This window comes from Chrysochloris asiatica, unplaced genomic scaffold, assembly GCF_000296735.1.
Source record: "Chrysochloris asiatica unplaced genomic scaffold, ChrAsi1.0 scaffold00104, whole genome shotgun sequence".
NCBI classification, from domain to species: Eukaryota; Metazoa; Chordata; class Mammalia; order Afrosoricida; family Chrysochloridae; genus Chrysochloris; species Chrysochloris asiatica.
Genome location: NW_006408622.1, coordinates 8,934,706 through 8,945,907, shown reverse-complemented (window position 1 = coordinate 8,945,907; position 11,202 = coordinate 8,934,706). Strand labels below are relative to the sequence as shown.

Genomic DNA, 11,202 nt, shown 5'->3' with positions numbered 1-11,202 from the left:
CTTTTTGGAATTTACAGTCTCGGCTTTTAGGGAAGGTTTTTACATTTGTCTGTGGAGATCCAGGGCTCATGTATGAGATTACTAACAAGCATTTCTAGTGCTGATCTTTTAGCAACACACCAGAAGTCCTTTTTCCTGATAGTGTTCTAACACTGGCACTTGAGAATCCCTGAAAACTGTAAGCATCAATTTTCCTGTTAGTTGACTTTTGAACTTTTTCTTGATAAGTGATTGATGATGTTGCCATTCCATACTCTGCCATTTACTCTCAGGCTCATAGTGACGAATCCATGTCTTATCACCAGTAATGATTTTTCTTAAAGGCACTTTTACCTTCCTTCAGTTATGGGTCCAAATTTTGTTTGCTGGATGTCTGGTAAGGATGGGTTGCTGGCAGGCATGTTAGCTGAGGTCACTGACCTCACCATCAACTGTATGACAGACCTGAAGTGGGGCAGCTTCCTGCCAGCTTTCTGGTATAGCCAAGAGCAGTGCTGCTGGACTTGCAATGAGACCACTTTTGAGGACAGGGACACGAACCCCCTGTAGCAGAAATGGTCAGAGCTGCTGATAAACCAGTTAGAGAGTGCCAGTGCTTACATCTGAATTACTTAATGTACATCCTGTGGGCCTAGTCCTTTGTATTTTGGCTGTCTCCTTGATATGAGTATTTGCAACCGACACCTGTGGTTCTGGTGTACCAGAAATAAAGACCATTTTGAGCAGCTTTATTATCTGAGGCTACCTGGGCAAGAGGACTCTGCTGATCAAGAGTCACCGGCCTGAGCCTTAGCAAAGAAGGACCCCTGATGCACCTGGCTTATTGCTGTGGCAACTTCTTCATTGCTGGGACCAACTGCTGCATACGACAATCAGCTATACTCCATGACCCACATGGAGAAGTTAAATCCTAGTAGGGGCAACAGGAGATTAGAAATGAAAGACACAAGACACAAGTGAAATAAAGTTGATACCAGGTGGGACTCAGCACTCTGATGGAGATACTATGGCACAGACCAAGGCAGCGGTTTTATTGTATGTACAGCTCAAAGGGAGGTGCTGGGGGCAGGGAAAAGAATAACATCTGGTGTTATTGATTCATGCAGTAAGCAGGACTTTTTTCAGAAGAATGTAGTTGCTAGGGAAACAGAGATAGGGCAGCTAGATGTTTTTGCAGACTTGAGCTGAAGGAAAAACCAAGGTCAGACAAGGAAAAACCAAGTTCCCTGTCCCCCGAGGTAGCCCTGCAAGTTCCTCAGGGGGCAGCCTGACCTGGGAGCAGCCTGATTTTCTGGACCACAACTGTTCAGTTGCAATCCTTTGGTTAAACTACCCCCAAGTCTGAGACCTTCAGCTCAAATCACTCCCAACAATTCATAGCCTTTTCTTCAAGTACAGCAACAATGAGAGAGTAAGAGGTTCAAAATATTTCAGCCTCTGCCATTGCAGGAGTATCATGGCTTCTGGCTCCCCAGTTAGAGGTGTGCTTTTCAACTTGGAGGAGGTCAGTTACTACTGGCCCTTGAAGACCTTGTAGAAGTCGTTGTTTGCAACCCTGGTGGCAGCCTTCACACTGCGATTCATCATCCACATTGCTAACAGCCGCCTTGTCCTCTTGTATGTGAAGGATCACATGCCCTGGTTCATGACCAAACCCTTCCCCTTCATCTTGCTGTGGGCCTTTGGGGGCTTGTGAGGAATCCTCTACATCCACTGTGACATCGCCTGGTGCTTGGCAGTATCCAGTGCTGGCAGTCATTGTGGTCACCGCCTAACACCAGCCTCATGGCCTACCCCAACACCAGTGAGCTCACCCCCAACCCCTACATGCACGGAGCACCAGCGAGCTCATTTCTGAGTTCTTCAGTGACTGTGCTGCGCTTGAGCCCTCCAACGTGTGACAACATCAATGACTCCAACATAACCAGCCTGTGGACGACATTCCTGACCCGCCAGCTGGGATCGGGTTGGACACGACCATGTGCCAACCAACCCTGGCGCTTGTCCTCAAAATTGTCATTACCAAACATATCCACCTTTGTCATGACCATCCCGACAGGCCTTTTCATCCCCAGCATGGCAGTGGGGGCAATGGCTGGCAGGATGGTGGGTATTGGTGTGGAGCAGTTGGGTAACCCCACCGCCACCGGATCACCTTCTTGAACTAGTACCACCCCGGGACTGTATGTAATAGTAGGAGCTGCTGCTTGCCTAGGTGGAGCCATCGGGATGACAGTGTCGTCAGTGGTCATCATGTTTGCACTAACGAGTGGCCTCAGATACATCGTGCCTCTAATGAGGCAACCATGAACAGTAAGTGGCTGGGTGATGCCTTTGGGAAAGGTCAGGTCAACGGGTACCCATACCTGGATGTGAAGGACAAGGTCACCACTGCACACTGTACACAGACGTGGTGCGGGCCCAGGGTGGGGAGCCGCCACTGCCAGGGTTCACCCAGGAAAGCATGACCATAGAGGGCGCGGAGACGCTTATCTTGGAGACCAACTACAACTGCGTCCCAGTGGTGGTCTCCAGAGACTCTGAGCGCCTCATCCGGTTTGCCCAGAGAACTGATCCTTGCAACAAAAAAATGCCAGACAGAAAAATTAAATTAAATTTAAAAAAATTTTTTTTTTAATGCCAGACAGGCAGGAGGGCATTGTGAGCAATTCCATCAAGTACTTCGCCAAGGAACCCCACCCCCACTCCAAGCTGCGGAGCATCTTGAGCATCAGGCCCTTCTCAGTCACAGAGCACCGCCCCATGGAGAAAGCGGTGGACATCTTGGGGAAACCCAAGCTCCGGCAGTGCCTGGTAACACGGAGTGGGAGACTTGTTAGCATCATCACGAAAAAAGACAGATGGCCCAGATGGCAAACCAAGACCATGAATCCATCATGTTTAATTAGCAGCGCGCTGGCATTTAAGTAGAGGAAAACACAGAGATGGCAGCGTCATATTTAAAGGGATACACACACACACACACACACACACACACACACACACACACGATACATTATTATTCAAATGGAAGGTCCTGTGCTGGGTCAGCGAAACTAAAGCTCTGGCTGAAAGGAGGGGGATAGGATAAAACATTTAAAAAAAACAAAAAAAAAAAAACATCAGTGAGTGGGCATTTTATGGCTTTAACTCCTTCTGAGGTTCCAGCTGTGTTTCTTAATGAGTTTATTAATTGCGGAGTCCTGATGTGGCGCTGTGGGTTAATGTGCCAAACTGCAAAGTCCTTTGAACTGCAAGGTCCGTGGTTTAAGCTCACCAGTTGCTTCTTGGAAACCCTATACAGGGTCGCTATGGGTCTGAACCAACTCGATGGCACTTAACAACAACATGGGGGCACTTGGGTGGGTAGAAATGATGTGGTTTCTAAGAGGACCCTGAATACAGATGTGGAATGGAGAAACTTTTCCCTCCCTGCTCAAGGCTGATATTTGAAACTTAGGGAACACCTGTGAAGAGTTGAGTCCAAAAAGCAAAGGGGTCTCCGTGTCTAAGCATCCTTATTCATTCCTGAAATTTTGCTGCTACGGTACTAAGTGATACTAAAGTCATTTGTGCTTAGTTGGTTGGAAAGGGAAAAGAGATTAAATTTGAACACAGTGAAAGTTGCAGGTATACGAGTGGGTCTACTGACCCTGTTTTCAGCCTATTGTTTTGTTCACTCATCAGTTTCTGATCCAACAGCAGTAGCTGCCAGTACAGGGAGTATGAGGAAATCATATCTCTATGCAAGGATCTTGGGCCTATTGTAGTATTTACAGATGCACTGTTTTTCCTCCCATACCAAGAGACATCTCCTTATTTTAAGAGTGCACATCCCTGATCATTGATTTGTAACTTCCTTGCATTTGCTTCATTTATCAATTGCTGCTGCCTACGTATTCTTAAATATTGATCAGTCCAGCATTTCCCATGATCTATGGCCTCTGTGCTCCCAGCTTGCCATAAATGAGTTTTAGTTTCCAAGTAGAGAATACAAGAATCCAAGCATAAAAGTCTCCAGTTGTTTGTACTTTCATTTGTAAAATTCTACACTCTACTTAAATGTCTTCCCCAAATTGACACATGGAAATTATATCACTTGTTTTTGCTATTAAAATTATTATTAGCATTGCTGACTGTGTTGGTATTGTCCACTCCTGACTTTCTCATGCTTCTGAAGATTCCCTTCCAACCATAGAAACTTCCACTTCTCCCTGATGTAAATCCAGATACAAAATTTCATTGGCTTATTTCAAGTGTCTATTCGGAGAAAAGATTGAAGTTGTCAAGGACTTCATTCTTCTTGGATCAACTATCAACACTCGCGGAAGCAGCAGTCAAGAGATCAGATGACGTATTGCATTGGGCAAATCTGCTGCACAGGAACTTTTTAAAGTGTTGAAGAGCAGAGATGTCAGCTTGAGGACTAACGTGTGCCTGACCCAAGCCATGGTATTTTCAATATCCTCATATGGATGCGAAAGCTGGACAGTGAATAAGGAAGATCGTAGGAGAATTGATGCCTTTGAGTTGTGGTGTTGGAGGAGAATACTAAAAGTGCCATGGACTGCCAAAAGAACCAATAGATCTGTTTTGGAAGAAGTGCAGCCAGATTGCTCCTTGGAAACCAGGATGGCTAAGCTTCGTCTCTTATACTTTGGACATATTGTCAGGAGGGAACAGTCACTGGAGAAGGATGTCATGCTGGGTAAGATGGAGGGTCAGAGAAAAAGGGGAAGACCCCCAACGAGATGGATCAGCCAGGTGGCATCATTGATGGTGTCAAGTGTGGCAGTGGTAGTGAGGTTGGCCCAGGATCGGACATTGTTTCATTCTGCTGTGTATGGGGTCGCTATGAGTCGGTTTCGACTCGATGGCACCTGACAACAACAACAACATTCTTTTACATGAACTTCAGATTGATTTTCATTGGAACAAAGATTAATTTAGATTAACCTGGGAATTACTGACATCTCTACAATGCCAGCTCATCCCATATGAACACAAGACAAATTTTATTTTGTACTGCTCAAATTTTATTTTGTACTGATCAAAGAAAGAATATATTTTAGTATGGCTCACATATTTAATGTTAAGTCTAGCAATGTTTCCAGCACTTAATAGATGTAAAAAGAAAGTTTAAAATGAGAAAACCAGTGAAAAAATGGGTAAGTTTGCTTAGCAGGTCAAAGGAGAACCAGAGCCAAAACCCCAGACCTCTTAGCCCAAGTCCCAAGTTCATCATCTCTTTCTATGGCCATATTGTGCCATCCTGGCCAAGAAAAAAAATAGAGATGTTACTGGTTTCCCCACTTATTTGTAGGTCATGTTCACTCAAGTCTGGCACTGTTCTAGTCTACAGAAAGACAGGTAAAGACTAGTTCCTGCCTGAGAGTCTCACAGTATGCTTCTGTTGGTAAAAGTATAGATGACCTCACAACTAGCCTACTGGTAGGTACAGTTATCCCATTTGATACTTTGGGAAATAGTTTCAGAGGGGTCATTTAACCTATGAAAGTGTCACATCTGCCAGTATGACTTCAGGACCTGAGCCCATTCCACAACATCAACCTTCTCTCAGGGTGAACTTCTGCCATCCACCCCCTACCTATCTTTCTTCCTCCCAGACCAAGACTGCGTCTGTGGCAGAAAAGTCTAAAACTGACAGAAATGTTATTTGTCACGGTTCAAACCAGGGGCTGGAGAATCCTGGGATTACACGTATGTTATTTAATTTAATCATCAGGCAATCTTCATTTTACAGAGAAGACAGGCTCAGAGATAGAGTGGCTTGACTAGTCAGTGGCAGAAAGTAGATTTTATCCCGGTTTGCCTGACTCGAGTCCTCATGCTTTCAGTGACCAACGTATGCCAATAATTCTCACCATCCCTCATGAACCCCTGCCTGGCCTCACAAACTTCTGGCACAGCAGATAGACACTGAACACACAAATCTGAGCTATGATTTTTTTTTTTTTTTTTTTTTAAGAGTTAGTTGGCTACAGATTAAATCAGGTGTGGTCTGGAGTCCAGGTTGTAGTGGAGGGAAGAGAAAAGCAGGAAGATGGAGCTCAGATAGGAAGCATAGTCAGCAAGGGCAAACGTTCATCTCCCCAAAAAGACTTTCTTAACATGCATTTTTCATCATGTTTGCTGCTTGGAGGATGCATTTCTTGCTGGTGATGTTGGTTCCCTGGGAGAGAGTAAGACAAGGGTAGGTCCTTGGCACGGTTGTCAATCCCTGCGAAAAACAGTTATAAATCCTTCACCCACCCTCTACTTTCCTGTTCCTAGATCTTAACCAGACTTTGCTTGATTTTAACTTGGCATCACAGAACACTGACAGCTGTATACAGAACATTACACCTTGTTTCTTCAACAAAATGATACAGGAGACAGGATAAGATAACAAAGTAAACAACCATTCCCATTTATGCCCTTGCAGCTAACCCACTGAACAGCGCATAAAAACAAGCACAGACTGAGATCTGGGAGCTCCAGATGGCGGTTGAAGAATTGCAGAGCTGAGATGAGCCACAAAACAGGAAGAGAGGAAGTAACACCAGAGAAGCTGGTAATTTCTGGTCACTGGCCACATCTAAATAGGACTTGGATCACTGTAGTCATTTTTGGTATAGAAATGACAGCACCTCGAACAAAGGATACAGAATGGGAACTAAACTGAAGAAAGTGTCATCTACATTATGTGCCACACAGCACTAGGGGAATTTACAAGTCATGCACTTGGGAAGAGGCATGTGAGTGAATGCTAATGAATCTCACCAAGATCTGAGGCTGATAGTCATTGGGGACCCAGGGCAGTAGAAAGTCTAGGAATTCCACCATCACCAAGAGCAATAAAATACATTAAAGAGGAAACACAGCAGGAAAACAACTGGCCTTCTACCCACAGCTAGGCTTGGCAGGAGAACCTGCTCATGAGGGAAGACCATAATGTGTACCCTTCCCTTGCTTTAGGAAAGATGAGTAGCGCTATTTCTAGTCACAGGCAGCAGAAAAGCCCCACAAGTGCACCATCTATCACAAGAGGGAAAGCTGAGCCCCAAAGGAAAACAAAGGAATCCAGCCCCAGGGTGAAGCCATCTGGGAAAGACTTCAGCCAAATCCACAGGGGACAAAGAGGTGCTCTCACCGGTAAAGTGAGCCACCTTAGGGAAAACCAGCCAGCGTAAGCATCCAGAGACTTTAAAGTTTCCAAAACATCTAATGCCCATGAAGACAAACTAGAACCTAATTGTTGTTGTTAAGTGCTGTGGAGTCAGATCCGACTTATAGTGACCCCTTAGAGGGTTTTCCAAGGAGCGGTTAGTGGCTTTGCACTGCCAACTTTTCAGTTAGCAGTCCAGTGTTTATCCTGCAGCACCACACTAGGACTCCAGAGCTCAATTGTAATAGAGATAAAGCTTCAGACATATTCAGCACTAAAAGAACTAGTGTGAAATTTAGAAAAAGATGTTGTTGTTAAGTGCTGTTGGATTGGTTCTGACTCATAGTGACCCTGTAAAAGGCTTCCAAGGAGTGGTGGGCTTGAACCACAGACCGTTTGAACCAGACCTTGTCATTAGCTGTCCAGAGCTTATGCTACAGGGCCATACCAGGATGTTTTGTTATTATTGAGTGCCATCAAGTTGGTTCCAACTCATAGCAACCCTATATAGGGTTTCTGAAAAGAGGTTGATGGATTTGAACTGCCAACCTTTTGGTTCAAACTGACCTTGCAGCCCAGTGTTAATCCTACAGCGCCACACCAGGACTAGTGGAGGTAAACCTAAGAAAAATAATTCCTTGAAATACAGAAAACTCCAAATTTCAAATATAATACTGAGATAATTAAAATGCCATACAATCAACAAAAATAATAAAGCAAGCAGTATCACATCAGAAGAGGCTCAATCAAAAGGAAAATATGAAGAATTGGAAATGTCTCCTATAGAGACCAAGATAATGAGAAGAAAAAAACAAACAAACCAAAAACCACTCTCAGACAATTATGTTAAATGTATTTAAAGAGAACAAAAAACACACAGAAAAGAAACTCATGGATATCAGGAAACAAAATACAATACTAAGTGGAGAACTCAATAAAAAGAAAAAAAACGAGAAATAGTGGAACTAAAGGCATGTGGGGTTCATTTTTTTTTTAATCTCTCACTAGAATTTTGGAATTTCAGGAGATCATAATATCGAAGCGTTTCCCAGATATTAAGGAATCAAGGCTACAAATACAGGAAGCTACATGAACTCCCAACAGTAGAAATACAAATCCACTCTAAGACATATTATAAACAACTTCTTGAAAACAAAAGACATGGAGAGACTGTTATCCATAGTTTGTTATGATCCACATAGTCAAATGCCTTTGCATAGTCAATAAAGCACCAGTAAACATCTTTCTGGTATTCTCTGTCTTCAGTCGAGTTGATATCCGCAGCGATACCCCTTGTTCCAAGTCCTTTTCTGAATACAGCTTGTATTTCTTGCAGCTCCTTGTCAATGTACAGCTGCAACCATGTTTGAATTTTACTTGCAAGTGGTATTTAATGATATTGTTCAATGATTTCCGCATTCCATTGGGTCACCTCTTTTTGGAATGCACACAAATATTCATCACTTCCAATAGATTGGTCGGGTAGCTGTCTTCCAAATTTCTTGAGAGAGTTGACTGAGTGCCTCCAGGCATCAATATGTTGAAACATTTCAATTTGTATTCTGTCAATTCCTAGAGTCTTGTTTCTTGCCAATATCTTCAGTGCAGCTATGACCTCTTCCTTCGATAATCGGTTCTTGATGATATGGTATCTCATGAAATGGATGGACCTCAACCAATTCTTTTTACTACTGTATTCCTCTCCTTTTCTTTTTGAAGTTCCTGCATTCTTCAATATTTTGCCCATAGAATCCTTTGGTATTGCCAGCCAAGGCTTGAATTTTTCTTCAACTCTTTCATCTTGAGACATGTTGAGAAGTGTTCTTCCCTCTCTAATTAGCCATTAGAGAAATGCACATCAAAGCTACAATAAGATGTCATCTCACCCCAGCAAAAATGGCACTGATTTAAAAAGCAGACAATAATAAATGTCGCTGAGGATACGGAGAGACAAGAATCCTTATCCATTGCTGCTAGCACTATAAAATAATACAACCACTATGAAAAACAGTATAGTATTGCCTCAGAAAACTAGAACTAGAATGTATATCATCCAGCAATCCCATTCCTAGGCATATGCTTGATTGGATGGCTGTGTGCCATCAAGTTCATTCCAATTCCTTGTGATCCTGTATAGCATTTCTGAGGCTGTAAATCATTACGGGAACAGAAAGCTTCATCTGTCTCCTGAGAAATGGCTGGTGGGTTCAAACTGCTAACCTTTCTTTTGGTTAGCAACCTGACGAGTAATCCTCTATGCCACCAGGGCTCCAGGTATATACTATGATGTTAACTGCCATCAAGTCAGTTCTGACTTATAGTGACTCTATATAGAGCTTCTGAGGAGTGGCTGGTGAGTTTGAACTGCCCACCTTGTAGTAAGCAGTCCCGTGCTTATCCAACAGTGTCATGCCAGGACTCCTGGTACATACTATGCTGTTATTGTTGTTAAGTGTCTTCAAGTCAGTTCCAACTCATAGCAACCCTGTATAGGGTTTCCAAGGACCTACAAGTGAGCTTGAACCACTGGCCTTGCAGTCCAGCGCATTAACCCACGGCTCCACACTAGGACTCTGATAGGTAAATGGTGGTGGTGGTGTTCTGTGGAGTTGGTTCCGACTCACAGCAACCCTACATAGGGTTTCCAAAACTGTAAATCTTAAAGGGAACAGAAAGCCTTATCGTTCTCCTATGTAACAGCTGGTAGTTTCGAACTGCTGACTTTGAGGTTAGCAGCCAAACTTGTAATCCAGAGATCCTTTCGACAGGTAAGTGTTGTTGTTGTAATGTGCCGTGGAGTCGGTTCCGACTCATAGTGACCCTGTATAGGGTTTCCGAGGCTATAAATTTCTACGGGAGCAGAACACCTCATCTTTCGCCCGAGGAACAGCTGGTAGTTTCGAACTGCTGGCCCTGAGGTTCACAGCCCGATTCGTAACCACTACGCTACCAGAGGTCCTTTTGACAGGTAAGTAGAGAGATGTAAAAACAAACAGACATACATGGCGTCTTTCAAACTTTCCCGCCCTGCTTATGACAATTGGTCACTTTTTTTTTTGGAAGGGAAGTTGGGAGTGTGAGAGGAAAAAACCGGCTTAATCTGTATTGTGTATCTTTTATGTATAAGGGGGCTTCAAAAGTTCAAGGAAAAATGGAATTATAAAAAATGGAATTTTTCCATGAACTTTTTGAAGCCCTCTTATACATTCATTGCCATCCAGTGTCAGGACAGATGGGATGTTAAGAAAACTGCAAACATTTATTGAAAGTGTTATTTTGGCCTTGTGAAGCTTGTCTTTCTAAAATAAAAAAGAACGAACTTATGTTCGTATTATAATTTTGAATACTAAAAATAGTGTTGTGAGATGGAATGAGCCGGAACTTCCGCAAACACCCACGTATAAGGTTTTATTGGAGGTAGGAAGGAACGAGACAAGGAGTACCAGGGAAGGGCTTTTATACTGGTCGAAGAGGAGGGCGGGGTTGAGATGAGTGGAGGTAGGTGATAGGTTGATTAGGGATGAGGAAGTGCCGGTAGGGGCGAGAGGAAGTTCCGGTAGGGGCAAAGTTCCAGTAGGGAGAAAGAAAGCGAGGTAAGCTGCTATATTATTATGCTTGTGGATGAGGGATTCTATCAATTGTCGCTGCATTATGTTATGAATTGAACTGTGTGATGTTATGAATTGAATTGTTGTTTTGTTATACTATAGGGTTTCCCAGGAGCAGCTGGTAAGTTCTCACTGTTAGGAAGTTAGTGATCTGAAGCCAGGGTGCTGACTCCAAGGAAGGCTTTCTCCCTGTCAGTTCTGGGAGTTCTGGGGAGTGTCGTTTTGTCTTCAGTTTCTCTTCCTTGACTCCTTGGTGGTTTTCAGGTGGCATGACCTTTATCTCGTTTCTTATTCTGTTCCTTTAATATCTCATAAAGGAGTCCTGGTGTGGCGCTGAGGGTTAATGCTCTGGACTGCAGGGTCTGTTTGAACCACAAGGTAGCGGTTCAAGCTCACCAGCCCCTCCTTGGAAACCCTATGTTTGTT

General features: G+C 43.6%; 1 pseudogene; it reads left to right on the top strand.

Annotated features, from left to right (window-relative positions):
- Nucleotides 1-390: 390 nt before the first annotated feature.
- Nucleotides 391-2,909, top strand: LOC102815738 (annotated as a pseudogene).
- The last annotated feature ends 8,293 nt before the right edge of the window (nt 2,910-11,202 follow it).